The sequence below is a fragment of the Danio rerio genome, chromosome 8 (genome assembly GCF_049306965.1).
Source record: "Danio rerio strain Tuebingen ecotype United States chromosome 8, GRCz12tu, whole genome shotgun sequence".
Classification (NCBI taxonomy): Eukaryota; Metazoa; Chordata; class Actinopteri; order Cypriniformes; family Danionidae; genus Danio; species Danio rerio.
The window spans coordinates 7,949,532-7,968,263 of NC_133183.1; the positions used below are offsets into that span (position 1 = coordinate 7,949,532).

At 33.5% G+C, this 18,732-nt stretch overlaps 1 protein-coding gene and 1 long non-coding RNA gene across 3 annotated transcripts in view; one reads left to right on the forward strand and one right to left on the reverse strand.

Moving 5' to 3' along the window:
• lrrtm4l2 (leucine rich repeat transmembrane neuronal 4 like 2) overlaps nt 1–18,732 on the forward strand; it is a 74,720-nt gene that overhangs the window by 18,666 nt on the left and 37,322 nt on the right. The gene's annotated exons all lie outside the window — the stretch shown is intronic.
• On the reverse strand, nt 8,284–15,134 carry si:ch211-145m1.3. The gene is made up of 5 exons (XR_002459358.3): nt 15,073–15,134; nt 14,859–14,959; nt 14,445–14,514; nt 13,867–13,968; nt 8,284–8,751 (listed from the first exon to the last, which is right to left on the reverse strand). It is a non-coding gene; the product is annotated as a si:ch211-145m1.3 (long non-coding RNA).

Consider the following 18,732-nt stretch of genomic DNA (forward strand, 5'->3'; position numbering starts at 1 on the left):
GAGGAACAGTTCACCTAAAAACTAAATTTCTCCCATAATTGCTCACCAAGCCATTCCAAACACGTATGCTGTTATATTTTTCCTTGGGCTTTTAAAAAGAAAGCTTTTCAAGCAGCTCAGAGACTTTGCCTATCAAACCGTTCTCCTTTCACAATCTACAAATAAAATGCCATAATAATAATAATAATAATAATAATAACAGCACACATGTTTGAAAAGAGTGAATAATGACAAACCATTGGGCTCTGCTTAAATCAAAGGGATAGTTCAACCAAAAATCATCATTTTCTCTCCCTTCATTTGTTCAAAACCTATTAGAGTTTTGTAAACACAAAATAAAATATATTGCTAATCGCTGGCAGCCATCCTTCAAAATTATTTTGGCTACATCAGAATAAAGCAACACAGAAAGCTTTAAAATCCACATGAGGCAAATAAACTAAGAGATAAATTTCCTTTTTGAGTGAACTACCCCTTTAAGGTGGCGCATTTCAACCCAAATAAGAGTTTTATACTGTGAACAGGCAACATTATCATCTCAGGGTGCTTGTGACTATTATTAGTATGAAAGGATTAAATCAGTGGTGGTTCACAGTAACTTTAAGTGACTATAGATTGTTCCTTCAAAATGAAAGGCGTCTTAGTGCGACAGGTAATCAAGCAGCTCCCTGTGAGACATTTTCTTCCCACCATCTGCCTATTGATTTGCTCATGTGAAAGTCTCTTAATCTGAAAGAAGTCAAAAGTGAAACAGGGATAAATGTTAAAGACCTTAGGTCAATCAAGTCCACAAAAAAAAAAAAAGTCATAGCATACTGTAAGAATTACTACAGTAAAGTGAACAAGTAATGAAATACTTTCTCATATTAAAGCATTTACTATAGTATTTACACTGCATTGTTGAATATGCAGTACTATACAATGAACTGTAATGAGCAAAATAAATATTATAGGTGTTTCTGTATGTGACAGAGCTGCTAATGTGAACAATTCCAGTGTGCATTACTTTAGTAAAACAATTTACAGCAATTGATTATTTTAAGAAACACTTTGATTGGCTTAAAACTGAAATATCAAATATTGCTTCAATGGTTATGTAGTCTAAAATGCCCCTGAATACTAATATATTTGCTTAGTAATTTATTAATGTAGTAATCCTGTTATTTTACTATAGTTATCATGAGAAGTGCAGTCCAATTATCACATCAAATGACCACATCATTGATATACCAAAAGTACCACATTATATACCATTTACTATGGTATATGTGTTATGATAAGGTTTAAAAACACTACAGTATTTACCACAGGAAATTTACTAGACATTCTGTAGTATATTACGCTAAATTACTCTGCTATTTTAAATGGGCAATCTATCAATATAAATACACCTAAAAATGCTTTTCTTGGAGAGTTGCTGTCTTTTTTTATAATCCAATTATATTATAATACAATTCTTAATTTCTAAAAAAAAAAAAAAAAAGGAATATTAATAATTAAAAAAGGGCATCACGGTGGCGCAATATGTAGCATGATCACCTCACAGCAAGAAGGTCACTGGTTCAACCCTCAGCTGGTTGCAGCTGGAAGGGCATCCACAGTGTAAAATATGTGCTGGATAAGTTGGCGGTTCATTCCGCTGTGGCGACCCCAGATTAACAAAGGGACTAAGCCGAAAATAAAACTAATGAATAATAATAATATTAATATTAATAAATAGTATTAAAAGAAAAAAAAAACAGTTTTTTTAAAGGACAAAAGTGGGGTTAGTATAATAAACATACACTGCAAAACAGTCAACTTTATCAAATTAAATGAGTGTAGTTAAGTAACTGCTTATTTGAAAAGAGTTTTGAACTCAGTGTTGAAAGTAATGAGTTAATTAAATTCCCCAATACTAAAATGGAGAAAGTTTACAGTACTATACAGTAGTATATAGATTAGTTTTAGCAATCAGTTTCCTCAAACGGTTTGAGTTCTCTTTATTTATTAGGTTTTACTGTGCTCAGATTGCTTCGTTTACTCAAATGGATTAAGTTCACAGTACTCATCGGGATTAGTTTTACAGTGTACTTTAAACTGAAGATAAGATTATTTTACATTCTCCATTGCTTACCTTACATACTCCATTTGCTTGTTTTAGTTGAACTCAAAACTGACTGAAAGTTAATTCTACTCATTTGAAGAAAAGAGTTATAAACTTAGTGTTGAAGGTAATAAGTAAATAAAATACCTCCTTACTTCAACTTAATTGGAGTAAGTTCACAGGGCTCATTTGAATTAGTTGTTGAACTTAAATGGTTTATTACAATCGGTTTCCTCAAATGGTTTGTGTTTCCTTAATGTTTTGGGTTCTACAGTGTAAGATATAACTAATTACTAGGATACGTCTATGGTACTGATTTTGATTAGATTATAGATTATAGTTAACTTTAGTTGCATGTTTTTGGATGGTATGAGGAAACACTGGGGAAACCCATGCAAGCATGGGAAGAACATGTAAACTCCGAAACTCCACAGAAACATCGACTGGCTTGGTAAGGATTGAACCAGTGACGTTTTTCACCCATCTAAAAAAGGAGGAGTAGTGGTGGAAGGGTTTTTTTTTTTTTTTCAAAACGAAGATGGCTGTGGTTTGGAATTTACTTTAGGTTATTTATGGTGACTTAGGAATCGTCTGATTGGTGAATCATAAATTGGCTAATGCAGGTCCAGCTATGTTTAATCATAAGCACTTGATCCTCTCGAAATTAGTTTAAAAAAGACTTTAGACTGTTATCGATTTAATGTAATACACTATAAGGATTTTTTTTTTCTAATTGAAAATTAAAAGGTTTTTACTATCCTCACCAAAAAAATATTTTCATTTGAATGTACTTATTTCTTAGCCACATATTTCAAATAATGTATCAAAACAAGCAAACTCTGGTTTCATAGCACTTTTTTTTACATAACAGAGAATTTTTTAATGAATGTTACTATAGGAAAGATAATTAAACTATATTGGTAAATAGAGGGCGAAGCAGTGGCGCAGTAGGTAGTGCTGTTGCCTCACAGCAAGAAGGTCGCTGGTTCGAACCTAGGCTCAGTTGGCGTTTCTGTGTGGAGTTTGCATCTTCTCCCTGCATTCGCGTGTGTTTCCTCCGGGTGCTCCGGTTTCCCCCACAGTCCAATGACATGCGGTACAGGTGAATTGGGTAGGCTAAATTGTCCGTAGTGTATAAGTGTGTGAGTGAATGTTTGTGGATGTTGCCCATGATGGGTTGCGGTTAGAAGGGCATCCGCTGCGTAAAAACACGCTGGAGTTGGCGGTTTATTCCGCTGTGGCGACCCCAGATTAATAAAGGGACTAAGCCGACAAGAAAATGAATGAATGGTAAATAGAGTTAAAAACTATTTGTTAAAAGTTCTATTGAGAGGGGTTGACGGTGATTGGATTATTTCGGCTTGAATGAGTAGCTTTTCATGGACATAGGAAAATGAAATTAAGACCAGTTTAAAATACTTTAAGACCTATACAATAAATGTAAGACTTTTTAAGGCCCCGCAGACAACCTGAAGGACAAACTCACTTAATTTGGACTTATTTCTGAAAACTAAACTATATTATTTATTTTTCTGGAAAATACCTAATAATTTAAGAATGTGTAGATATTTGGACTACAATATAAACAAGACAAAAACTCAAAGTCAGAAAAACTGTACACAACAGAATTGAAATGACACAACCTGCCAAAAAAAAATCATACTACTATTCACAACATCCTAAACCATCAATTATCAATATGAGCAAGCGGTTTTTCGGTGAACCATTCCTTTAGGTTGGATGTGTTTGTTTTTGGTGGCACAATGGGAAGTGCACATGCCCAGATTTATTCTGCTCCACTACATTGTTTCACACTGATAATTAACGTGAACAAAGTTGTAAACAAGTTCATCCTCTGACCGTCGTAGTATTTCACTTTTACAACCCTAAAGTGCTTTTCAACCGGCTTTATAATTTCCTCTCGAGGGTCTCCCTCAATTAAACCTAATTCATTGCTAACAATCCCAGCAGAATAATGTCATCCTTAGTAGCCTCACAGAAACGAAGCCTTTGTGACACGAAACAACACTCGCGATGACATTATTGTGAGTCATTATTATCAGCCTCAGTGTTTATCATGGGACGAGAAGGAGCTGAAACAGCATTAAGTAATTATGTGCTTAAATTATAGAGCTTTATTTTACAATTTTTAAGACGCATTATCCTGCATGACTACATTCTTTGCCCTTTACGCTACCAGCTGTTGGAAATCAATGTACATATTCATGTTTTCCATCACCTTCAATTATCGCCTAGTCTTTTAACTCCAGCTCGGGGCTCCTCCATTGCTCATTTGATCGCATCTTTGAAGATCCGTGTTGAAACGGGTCATCAAGTATTCAGTTTTGACATTTAATGAGTGCTTATTTATGCATGTTATTATTTAGCGTCTTTTTTCCCTCCTGTTTGTGTCAAATCGACCTGGCTCTGGTTCAGTTTCTCTTATTATTTTTGGGTGATGTTAAATGAAAGTTAACATAAAAGCTTTTACAGAACCTGCCCAGAAAATGCATGACATTTTTGGTAGGGACTTTACACGCCTTAATTGCACCTAATTTGATTTTCTGTTCCTCCCTGGGAGAAAAGTAGAGCAAAGGAAGGTCAAACTGGGTGAGATGCGCAATATTAAAATCAAAACATCATAACACAGCACTGAAATACTAAATAATTGTCATTTTTTACCTCTAGGTTTTACTTGTTTGTCTCCAAGCTTTAAGTAAATCATTTAAAACAATTACATTTCATATCGTATCACTTATTCCACATGTAAGTATGCATATCTAGTGTCATTTTTACATAAATATGGTACTGAGAAAGATGCTAAAATAGTACTTTTTTTTCCCCATGAATACCGTACATTGACATTTTATTCGAATATTAAATCAGACCCTACTAAAGCCATTTTTCTCTATTCAATATTAATTTGCTTGGAACTTCAATTACATTTTTCTTCCATTAGAGAGCTCTAAACATATTTGCGCAATCGATTTAGATTTATTTGATGAACTAATTGGCGTATTATAACTAATTTGATTATATCAATTAGCAGGCTTAAATTGATTCCCAGGCTTAATAAAACGCAACCAACCAGGCAGAAGAATAAACAGGCTCGTTGAATGGAAGATCTTTTCACTGCAGTGTATTTATACATGTATAATGCTTTCTTATTTGAAGTAAATTTTGTTGCAAAATATATGTAAAAATTAGAGAAAGAATTAGGAAAAATATTGTCACCGTAGAATTATATGGTTCTATCTGACATTTTTGTCAAAAATAGGTTATTGACATTCTTATTAAATGACAACTTATTTACATTATGGGATGCTTTTTAAAAAGTGTTTTACATTTTAAGAGTTTTTAATAAAAAAAATGTTACACACATACTGTTTGCTATATGGCATGCAAAAACTTTGAAGCTCATTATCTCAAAATCATTTAGAACGGAGATAGAACCTTATAATTCCAAGATGGCTACATGTCTAATTTTCCATTTAAATTAGGAATATTCACTTGTTTATTGAATCCTTTTGTCTAGTTTTAATTCATTATTTCCAGAAGATATCTTGCTTCTTGTTTGAAATATTCTGAGTTTATATGGAGTTAGTTTTGTTCCTTAACTATTTAATCAAAACTATTTAGTTTAAGAGAAAAAGTACATAATAATTAAACAACTAAAATGATTGCAAATAAAAAATATTTATTTAAAAAATGTCAATAATAATACAATGTTTTGCAACTATGCAGTTGACACAATTTTATTCCACACTCATTCCTTTCGCTCTGTTCTGCTGTCATTTATTGCACAATAAGAATTTTTGCTTGCGAGTTAAAATGTTTTGAGTTAATTTTGTCTTTATTATTCAAACAAACATGTAGTTTTAGACCAAAATTAAATGCATTGTAATTAAGAAAAAAAAAAAAAAAACTGACACGAGAACAGAGTGCAAAATGAATGTTTAATCAAAAAATTGTGGTAACTGCATAGTTTATTTTTTGCAAAGCAAAACATTTTATTATCATTCAGTTTTTTTAAATATTTTTTTTTTTTTTGCAATCTTTTAATTTTGAATTACCATGTACTTAATTTTTTGCAATTTGCAGTTATCCACTGTAATTAAAGTAGTCGTAGTAGTTGAAGACAAAAATTAAAATTATAGAAAAACATATTTTGTATCACAAAATTGCACAACTAGTGTAAAATGTTAAAAAATGATTGTAAAAATACAGTAAAATAGTTGTAAAATAATGTGGTACTATAAAAAGTTACGTTCAGGCTACTTTACTGTAAAAGAAATGCCAACTGACCCAGCCGAGGCTTGAACCAGCTACCTTCTTGCTGTGAGGCGACAGCAATATCCACTGCGCCACCACAAAGCACAAAATGTCAAACAGTGCAGTGTAATGAAAATTATAAAATGAAATTGTGATCAGGCCCTGCCACAGTAAACCACCTGTTTACAGTTAAGTTTTGCAGTAACTTACCAGCAGTTACTTTAAAACTACTGTAAAGTGCAACTACAGTAAATTTACTATAAAAACTGTACTATAAAATTAAAATGTGGTATTTTACCATAAAAAGAAATTATGGTAAGGCTTTTTTTTCAACTGTAAAATGGTAGGACTCTGCTACTGTAAAACACAAAAGTTACAGATAAGTTACTTTAAAAGGGCAGTTGCAGTAACTTGCTGGCAACAGTGCTCTAATCAAAACTATGGTACATTCTGGCAGTTTTATTAGTATATTCCGAAGCCAAAGTGCACTGCTAGTGTAAAATGTAAATACATTACAGTAAAGTACTGTAAAATTAAAATGTGGTGTTTGACCACAAAAAAGATATTGTGGGAGAGTTTTTTTTTTTTCCTGTAAAATGAAATTGCAGTGAGGTCAATTTACCGCAAACTACAATAAAATGTCTAGCAGTGCAGAGCAAATACAAAAATCATCAAAACTATGGTACATTCTGGCAGCTTTATTAGTATATTCCAAAGCCAAAGTTCACTGCTAGTGTAAAATGTAATTACATTACAGTAAAAGTACTGTAAAAATTGTCATACTCTAAAATTAAAATGTGATATTTGACCATAAAAAGGTGCTGTGGTAAGGTTATTTTACTGTAAAATGAAATTGCAGTAGGGCCCTATTACTGTAAAACACATTTACCGTTAAGTTTTGCGGAAACTTACCGACAGCACTGTTTCACGCAATTTACTGCATAATATAATAAAATGTCAAGCAGTGTAGAGTAAATACAAAAATCATCTACTCAAATCTATGGTACATTCTGGCAGTTTTATTTGTTTATTCCGAAGCTAAAGTGCACTGCTAGTGTGAAATGTAAATACATTACAGTAAAAGTACTGTAAAAATTGTCATACTGTAAATTAAAATGTGGTATTTGACCATAAAAAAGGTGCTGTGGTAAGGTTATTTTACTGTAAAATGAAATTACAGTAAGGCCCTGTTACTGTAAAATATATTTACCGTTAAGTTTTGCGGTAAATTACAGACAGCAATGTTTCCAGCAATTTAAAATACAATAAAATGTCTATCAGTACAGAGTAAATACAAAAATCATGTAATCAAAAATTATATTGATCAGGCACAGTTTCATCAGCATATTCTGAAGACAAATTGCACTGCTAATGTAAAACATAAATAAATTACATTAAAAGGACTGTAAAAATTAAAATGTGTTTAAAATGTGGTACAAAGTGGCTAAAATTAATTTGCGGTAGTGTCCTGCTACACTGTAAAAAATTTCCCTGTAAAAAAACAGTAATCTACTGGCAGCTGTGGTTGCCATTATCATACTGTAAAAATATGGTGCCCTACCGTTTTTTAAATTACCAGCATGATACTGTTTTTGTTAGCAACAGTATTGTACTGTTGTGGAACTGTAAAAATACAGTGCCTTACCGTTTTAAATTAACAGCATGATACTGTTTTTTTAGCCACAGTAATCTACTGTTATGGAACTGTAAAAATACAGTGCCCTACCATTTTAAATTAACAGCATGATACTGTTTTGTAAGATACAGCATACCACTGTTATTCTAATGTAAAAATACAGTGCCCTACCTTTTTTACATTTTATCTACAGCATGCATCTGTTATTTAGAAGCATAAAGCTGTTAAATTACAATCCATATTTAACCATATTATTTCAGATTAAAATGATTCAAAAAGAGAAATAAATCCAAGTTATATTTCACATTTTTATTTTCAAACAACACAAAATAAAATCTGCATTGTGTTTGTGAAAATATTAAGCCAAAGAACAGGCAAAAATTGTAAGTTCTCCAGAAATGTTAAGATCATATTCAGCATTTTACAACAAGAAGCAACTTACCGAATGTCATAGAATAAATTAATAAATAGCCACTTTACAATTTAGTCTTGGATATAAAATATAAAAATATATAGGCCCAAAATGAGCTTCAGCAAATAAAGAAAAAAAGGCCTCTGTGTTGCAAAAGTAGGGGGGTGCAAGCTAGCTGCATTTTAAATAATGTCCCATTCAAAGTCCATTAGTTTCTTCAAAAGGTTTGAAACCTTGGGGTTTACAGTCGTGGTCTTCTTCTGAACTGTGTTGCCAGTTTTTTTTGACGTCACATTTCCTCTCACAGCCTTGGTTCCCCTCTCTGGATTTATGCCAGCAAAGCATCTGAATAATAAGAATGAAAAAATTTCTGTGAACAAGGTATTTAAAACTGCATGACTTACAAAAATAAATAAACTATCTGCAAAAGTGATTTTCTGTTCTGAAAGAAAATTTTAGTGAAAAAGCACATGCATTTTTGCAGCACTAAAATGGTTTTCCCTGTAAAAAGGTTATTATTATATGATGAAGATTAAAGACATGAAAAGGGCATTCAAATGTTAAAATGTTTGATTTTTGAACAACACCAGTGACGTGTGTGTACATAGTTAAAGTCCCTATTTGCTATTATATATGTACAGTTGAAGTCAGAATTATCAGCCCCTTTTTTTGAATTATTTATTTTCATTATTTTCCTAATGATGTTTAACAGAGCAAGGAAATGCTCACAGTATCTGATAATATTTTTTTTTCAGGAAAAAGTCTTGTTTTATTTTGACTAGAATAAAAATAGTTTTAATTTTTTTAAATATAGATTTTAAGATCAAAATTACTAGCCCCTTTAAGCTATATAAATGTTTAGATAGTCTACAGAACAAACCATTGCTATATAATGACTTGCCTAATTACCCTAATCAGCCTAGTTAACCTAATTAACCCAGTTAAGCCTTTAAATGTCACTTTAAGCTGTATAGAAGTGTCTTGAAGTAAATCTCGTCAAATATTATTTACTGTCATCATGACCAAGAGAAAATAAATCAGTTATTAGAGATGAGTTATTAAAACTATTATGTTTAGAAATGTGTTGAAGAAATTCTCTCCGTTAAACAGAAATTGGGGAAAAAAATAAACAGGGGGCAAATAATTCAGACTTCAACTGTATATAATATATTTTTTCCCCCCAATTTCTGTTTAACAAAGAGAAGATTTGTTCAACATTTCTGAACATACTAGTTTTAATAACTAATTTGTAAAAACTAATAACTGATTTCTTTTATCTTTTCCATGATGACAGCAGATAATAATTGCCTATATTTTCTTAAAATACTAGTGTTTAGGCCTAACTAGGTTAATTAGGTTAATTAAAGTCATTGTATAACGATGGTTTGTTCTGTAAACAATCAAAAATATGTATTGCTTTAGGGGACTAATAATATTGACCTTAATATGTTTTTAAAAAAAAAATAAAAACTACTTTTATTTTAGCTAAAAATCAGAAAAAAAATTCTCCAGAAGAAATAATATTATCAGAAATTCTGTGAAATATTCTTTGCTCTGTTAAACATAAATGTAAATATTGAAAAAAGAAAAAAAAAATCAAGGAGGCTAATAGTTTTGACCACGCACGCACGCACGCACACACTCACACACACCACATAGTGTTCAGCATAAATGAACAGCCCCTTTAAAAAATGTATATTTGTATAAATTCCTCAGTGAATATAGACAAATATATATTGGTGCATTTAAACAAAACAGTTTTATTAAACAGAGTAATATTTTTTTCCTGTTTATTATTAAAACTGTATTTTTTTTTTTCATCAAAATATTCAAAATATTCACTGGCGTGTACTAAGTTTATTAGCTCCAATTTTGGCTTTGACTAATCTAATGTTTATGCACAAATGTATAATTGTAAAGCATTCTATTCAAAATATTAATCTGAAGGACAGATTTTTTAGAGGTCATGTTTAAAAAGGCTATTCTGCTCACAAAGGCTGCATTTATTTGATAAAAAATAAAGTAAAAATGTTGAATTTTAAAGTGTTACTACTAGGGATGTAACAGTATCAGAATTTCACCGTACGATATTACCTCGGTATGAATGGCATACTTATTGAATAATTTACAGGAAAAACAAAACTAATGAAAATACTCAAATAAAGTGCCAAAAGTGTTTATTTACCTTAGCACTGAACATATCAATGACATACAAATTAGCCATCTATCTGTAAGTTTCGAAACAGGAACTTCAATTTTTAAATTTTAATAAAAAAAAACTATTAAACTAAATATAAAAAAAAGTTTTAATTTAGTATTATTGAAAACTCATCACATTCAACATTTAATCACTCACTCACTTAGATAGAGATGGGTTTTTTAAGGAAAATGATCATATAACTATAATCTGGTAAAAGCTGGGATCTCTGGGCATGTCCCCTGCAACAGAAAAAAAACCCCTCTCCATTTGGGACTGAGGTTTCTGGGACAGAGAGATATGATTTAGCCAAGGTTGACAGCAGTGGGTAACGTTGCGCATTGTCTTTCCCCCACTTGAGAGGACAAGCTATGAGTGAGATAGAGGTCTCTTTGCGGTACAAGTCAATAGTCCCTTTCACACAGTGATACCGGTAAATATCCGGAAATTTTCCGGAATGACTTTACCGGTATATTCAAAAAAGCGCTGTTCACACAGGCAAGGACGTTACGGAAATTTTCCGGAAAAGAGCATTCACACATCCATTCCAAAATACCGGTAAATTCTGACATCATTCACCACAAATGAGCTTTAAACGGCTGCGCTTGTATTTGTAAACATTTGACTAAATTACAAACTCTGTGGATGATCAATATTGTGAACAACTTTCTCAGGATCACTTTCGCATGTCGAGATGTTCATAATATGTGCGTGTGCTGGCGCTCACAGGCTGTTTCACAGGCACATGAACGTAAACAAACAACGGCTTATCATATGCATCTCATCGATGATTATTTACACAGTTGGCATTAAGAAGAACATATAAACGTGATCTGACTAACTTCTAGCAGCTAAATGTGTCTGGAAAAATATTCAAAGGCTTATCCTCACAAACCGCGCGGACGTAAATGCGTCTGACTTTTGTGATTGGCTAAAGCAGACGTCTCACGTCAGCACGTTCTAGACGTGCACGCGCTTATTGCGGGAATCTTCCTTCTGCATTCACACAGCGCAGCATTCCGGCAAATTGCCGGTAATGTTACAACTTCTCTTTCCGGAAAATAGCCAGAACGAATTTACCGGTATTTTCAAAAAGGACCTGTTCACACATACAACCTTTCCGGAAAATTGCCGGCAATTTTCCGGAAAGGTCTGTATGTGTGAAAGGGGCTTATGTCTGCATCAATCTAACAAGTGTGCTGTGTTCTGCAGTCCCCATGACTGTTTTTAGTCTTATTCCCCGACTTATATTTCACCACAGTCTGGCAGTGCCTGCATACTGTTTTTTTCTTTATCTGTCACCTTTTCTCCTTTCTTGTATCTTTTTAGAGAGAAACCAAAATGCTTTCACACATCCGATTTGAAATCCACTTTAGGTTCGATCATTTCCAGCTCTTTTTCTTCCCCGCTACTAGCACCACACTCCATTTCCGCATTACTGGATCTGTAGCGACAACAGACCGCAAAGGATAATGGCCACGCCTAGGCTGATGGGAATTGTAGTTCCCGCTACCTCCCGTTTGCTTCATTCGCCTAAGCAAACTTTTCTCAGAAATATAGTTTTATTGAGTCATGCGCCTGCGGTAATATTGAAAAAACTTACTATTGCGGTATGACGGTATTTACAATTTTGTTACATCCCTAGTTACTACACACTTTAAATAATTCAAATTTTTCAAATTTTTTTTTTCTTATTGAACGTAGTTTCACATTTAATTTAGTGTCACATGATCCTTAAGAAATCATTATATTATTGGTACAAAACCACTAATATTGATTCTTATAATGATCAGTGCTAAAAAAAAAAAGCTTCAAAGTATTTTGGAAACTGATACATTCTTTTACGATTGTTTGATAAAAAAAAGTAAATTTTTTTTTTAATCTTTTTTGCATTATAAAAAATTAATTTACTTTTATTCATTTCTTCATTCATTTTCTTTTTGGCTTTTTCCCTTTATTAATCTGGGGTCGCCACAGCGGAATGAACCGCCAACTTATCCATCATATGTCTTACGCAGCGGATGGCCTTCCAGTTGCAACCCATCACTGGGAAACACCCATACACTCTCATTCACACTCATACACTACAGACAATTTTAGCTTACCCAATTCACCTGTATCGCATGTCTTTGGACTGTGGGGAAAACCGGAGCACCCGGAGGAAGCCCACGCGAACACAAGAAGAACATGCAAACTCCACACGGAAATGCTGACCCAGTCGAGGCTTGAACCAGCAACCTTCTTGCTGTGAGGTGACAGCACTACCTACTGAGCCACCGCGTTGTCTAATTTACTTTCATGCTTGAACAATTTAGTTTGAGTAAAAGTAATTAATTTTCAATGGTACTTTGAAATAGTATTGTATAATGTGTACTGACGTGGTGGCGCAGTAGGTAGTGCTGTCACCTCACAGCAAGAAGGTCACTGGTTCGAGACTTGGCTTGGTCTGTGCGGAGTTTGCATGTTCTCCCCGTGTTCGCGTGGGTTTCTTCCTGGTGCTCTGGTTTCCCCCACAAGTCTAAAGATGTGGTACAGGTGAATTGGGTAGGCTATATTGTTCGTAGTGCATGTGTGTGAATGGGTGTGTATGGATGTTTCCCAGAGATGGGTTGCAGCTGGAAGGGCATCCACTGCATAAAACATGTGCTGGATAAGTTGGCGGTTCATTAAGCTGTGGCAACCCTGGAATAATAAAGGGACTAAGCCGAAAAGAAAATGAATGAATAATGTGTATTGTATTGTTTCACAAAGTTATGACAACAACAATAAATGTTTATTCTTAGCAGGTTATATTAAGCACCATGAGAATTATGTGACACTGAGGACTAGTATTTTTAATGATGATTAAAATTTAACTTTAAAATACAAGAATCACATTTTAAACTAAATACAATAAAATATCAGTACATGATTTAATTAGTTTATGATAAATATATACTATTTAACTGACATTTCACTATATTACAGTTTTTGCTGTATTTGTCCTTGTTTCTATTACAGTATTGATTAGCCTTTGTGAGCACAAGAAGCTTATTATACGACATATATATATATATATATATATATATATATATATATATATATATATATATATATATATATATATATATATATATATATATATATATATTTCTGATTCCAAACTTTTTACTTGTAGTGTATACACACAAACACACATGTGACAAGTTGGACATAACAATATTCTATTCCATGAAGTCCTCATGCTAAATTAAACAAAAAATATGTAAGTGCAAACATATTACCTTTGAAGGAATTCCAGTGTGCATGCTCACCCTCACAGATTACTCTGCCTTCCATGCTGACCATCCATTGCTTTATCCACTGGCCCAAAGTATCATCTGAACCTTTAATAAATTGGTTGATTAAAGTATTATTTAGGAATTATTCTGGAGATTAATTCTGTGATTTATCATTTGTTTTGAAAGGCTTGGTGTAAATTATGCAAGAAGTGATAAAGCCATACAATATAATTTTTCAAAATTAAAATAAATATTTAAATAACTATAATAAGCAACAACAAGAAATCAAACCAGGTAATCTGAGATTCAAAGATAATGAAAAGTGACAGAATGTCTTAAGCATGTGTTAAAACATTGACAATAGTATGTCAATAGTAATACTAAAGGATAACTAGGCTTCTAAAAGGCAAGTTTATTTCTTTGGGTATCAGATCAAAACAAATACATACATTTCTAACTAAATGAGACCTTGCTTTAATGAATTAAAAATGAATGAATCTATTTCGTCAAATACAAACCAGCAAAGTCTATAGCGGGACACAAATTAGATTTTTTCCCTATTTTAATTACAAAATACTTACCAGGCAGAATCAAATGAGGAGTCATAGGCAGGTTACCCATCTTTCCAAGATTAGCAGTGGTGGCAGACATCTATTGGTCAAAAATGAATTGTAAAGAATTTTCATTATAATAGCAGTTACTCCTTACAAAAAAAGATTAAAAGCTCTGCCACTTTAGGTAACGTTACCAAGCATAAAATCTGATTGTAACTCTAGTCAATTTCTATATAAACCAACTGCAATAACGTAAAAATAACAAAGGTCTCACTCGATCTTAAAATGTTATTTTTAGAAGCACCGGAGTTGCAAATGAAAAGGTGTATCTGTAATAAAATGGACCAAATATGCAAGTTACACATGTAACCACATGAAAAAAATAAATTCTGTACAATCTTCACTCAAAGTTCATGTAAAATCTAGGTTTAACATTCTTACCTGTGTGTGATGGGAAAATGAGTCCTCCAGCTATCGTTAGCTTGCTAAATTAGGCTAAAGTTACCCCCTTTCTCTTCTCAAGACATTCACACGGTCGGATCCTGCATTTAAATAAACAGGTGCTTTGGTTATGTGTTGATTGGATGTTTATGGCATGATATTTAAATGTAATAAGTAATTTAAAGATATTACGTTTACAGATATAGCTTCTTACCTCGTTGAAAATATCCAAATTATCCAATTATCCTTTCTTGTAAGTACCTTGGAGTTTCAAACAGAGGCACGCAGTTCAAATCTGTCATAAAATGCAGGGCAATGTACCAGTTCATGTAACTACAAATTATAACGTTCAACATTTGCACTGTTCCTAAAAGTTCAGGTAAAATATCCATCCAGGCTCCAGGAGATGTGAGGACTAACGTTACCGAGTCCTTATGCTAATCTTGCTTTTCAAATTCACACAGTCAAATCATTGTTGCAGTTGTGTGTTTATTGGATGTTTACATGTGATTTTAAAAACTAACAGGTACTTTACAGATAGTTAGTCACATATGGAGCTGCAAACTTACCTCATGTAGATAATCCAAAATGGCGTCTTGTGTGCACAGAAAAAAATATGGTATAAAACCGTTAAATTACAGTGCCCTTACTGTTGTTGCTCAACCACTCAAACTGAAGTGAGCAAGTCTTCCCATGATGCATTGTAAAAAACGGCAACTTTGTTTTTACATTAAAACAGTATTTTGCTGTTTATTTTCACCGTAAATTTACAGGAATTTTTTACAGTGTACTGTAAAAAACCTTTACAGATAAGTTACTGTAAAGGGGCAGTTGCGGTTGCAGGAGCTGCCAGTAAGTTACCGCAAATCGTCAAAACGTCAGTGTTATACAAAAACCATCTAATCAAAACTTTGGTATTCTGGCACGGCTTCATCAGTAAATTCTACAGCCAAATTGCACATACCAATGGATAAATGCATGCCATGCATTCAACCACAAATACACAAAAGGTAAATGTCCGCTGAGAGCATAAAATCATTGCAATTCAGAAGACAAAATGGTAAAATCATCCCAGTCTTGATGTCCAATGCAGTGAAACCAGCTGAGAGCCGTCGCTTTAACTTGTGTCACCATAATGATGAAAGCGCCGCTACTGGCTCTTCTCCAACTGCTGATGTGTGACATTGGGAGAATGTCGCATTTTACTGTGCTTGATAGTTTCATAAAGATGTCAATCATCTTCTCCCAGCCGTCTCGGAAGCCTCCAAATGATAGAAATATACAGTGTGGCATACGCTCATTCACCACATTTAAAGCTTAGATTATACCGCAGAGACTAATAAACAGCATTATTCATCTCTCCATCCGCCTCTACAAAAATCTGGTCAGATTTCTTAGAGGATTGAGTGTTTAAGGAACAGTACTGTAATTGTTACCACCATATCACTACAAAAAAAAAATGCTTTTCTTAGTTTTTGTCTTGTAGAGCATTTATTTTTTTAAAGAAATACTTTTTCAGAAATAATAAGTTAAATTTGAGGGTTTTTTTCCCCCTTGTGGTTTAAATCAAATTTAAATATCACACTTTTGTTTTGAAATATGTTGATTTTACCTACCCTATTGGCAGATAATTAAACATACTTTGAGAAAAACTTAAATTTCACAGTTTTTTTTTTCTGAAAACAAACCAACTGGTCTAGAAAATGCTTCTTTATTTAAGATTTTTTTAAATATTTGGACTAGAAACAAGACAAAAACTCTAAGTACACTGTAAAAAAAGTCCATAAATTATCAATTTTCCTTATTTTTTTATTTTTTCATTTACTTCTGCTTTTGAATTGCATTATAGGACCTTGATCTTTCTTCCAACAACTTCCAACTTTAAAAAGTTTTTAAAAATCACTTTTATTGACATTTCAAATAGTTTAAAGTGATATATTTTCTGTGTTGGTGTTGTAAACTACGATACAAAAACCTTGTAATAAACCACCAGTAGCCGGCAGGTAGCTCTCCACAACTCTCACATGATCACCCATTGAAGCTATGCGGGACTGCGCCCAGTCAGTACCTAGATGGGAGACACGTGAAAGCTAGGTTGCTGCCAGAAGTGGTGTTAGTGAGGGCAGCAGGGGGTGCTCAACCTGCCATCTTTGTTGGTCGTGTTGCCCCAGTATAGTGAAGAGGACTCTATGCTGCTTATTGAGCGCCGTCTTTTGGATGAGACGTTTAACTGAGGACTGGCACAATATGGCTGCTGGAGTGTCATCTAGGTGGATACTGCACACTGGTGGTCGATAAGGAAATTCTCCCCAATGTGTAAAGTGCTTTGAATGTCCAGAAAAATACTATATTTATTTATTATTAATTTTATTATTATTATTATTATTATTATTATTATTATTATTATTATTATTTCAGTTAATTTACAGATTTATTCCTCTAAATGTTATTTCTTGTTCATTACATTCTAATAATAACACGCAATAGGCAAATCCACATAGTAATCTGCTTTATTTTTTCAATTATTATAGGTTATAGATGTTTTAAGGGTGTAAAACCGAAAGTAACGAGCAGAAGATTCATTCCGTAATGGCGCCTTACAACAATATAACTTCTACCTTCCTTTATTATGTTCAGAAGTTTAACTTTTTGTGTGATGGTTAGCATCTTCCTCTGCCGTTTGTATGCTACCAAAGGTATCTTTGAGGGTGCAGAGAAAGATTTGTTGACATTATGCCATTTGTTGCGGAGAACACTTGCAAACATATAGTACAGCAATTTAGAGTTACGCTGCTAGCAATCGAAGATTTGTGTAAATTTGACAAGCTAAATGCATTCTGCACTGTAACTGTATGTCCAAAAGCAGCGAGAATGACAAAGGTCGCTCTTGCCGCCCTGGCGACAACACTGTCTAACTTCAGCTTTGGCGGTGGGAGCATCAAAATGTTAAACATTGATCTCATATTTAAAGGGGACTTTAACAGCATATCAGTTACATTCCCGCATGAAATGTGCTCTCTAGAGTGAAAATGATGCACACTTATTATCAAATTCATTTGAATATGAAAGATCAAGTTGCATGTGGTGTGGCTTTGCTCCACTTAACTATCCAATGTGTCCATATGTCTGAAAATATCTAAAGCAGCAATACTGTTTTGTATTGTCGCATGGGATTCACGCTTTTTTAAAGAAAAAAAAAACATATAAAACATTAATGCACATCAGTAACTGGCCAGTGATTTTTTTTAAATGTATGTTCCTGTAAGAAAACATTGCAAATAATTGAAAATCCGGCGACAGCAATAATCAAACCCTTGGGAACAACTGTTGTTGGAAACAAAGTTCACAGTGACTGTGTTCTCTGAAATCCTCTCAAGCGTTGGACTTCTACATTTCGGTTGCTTGCTGCTGAACTGCTTCATAGCTCATTACCATAAAGTTGACTTGACTTCAACTGTCCTCGACGTCCACACCAGCGAAGATGTGCCGCGCTGCTCCACGGTACTTAACGCCGCCTGTTGCAGGCGTTAAATGAATGACTTCCAGGTTCTTTGATGCTCTCGCCAATTTCGATGTGAACGTACAGTTAAAGACAACGCATGGAGGAGATTGATTGACAATTGACTACAGATAATCTAAACACAGAACACCATGCGCTGTAAAAAAAAAATAAAAAAACGATGTCAAATTGCACAAAAATCCCAACACAATCTCACGGCAATTCGTAACTTTTTCATTTAGTGGCTACTTCGTATGAATTTGTATGATCTAATTCGTACAATTTAGTACGATTTGCTTATCCCCCAATGACGGTTGGGGTTAGGGGTGGGGTCAGGTGCCACGCCTCTTTTTTAAAATCGTACCATTTCGTACG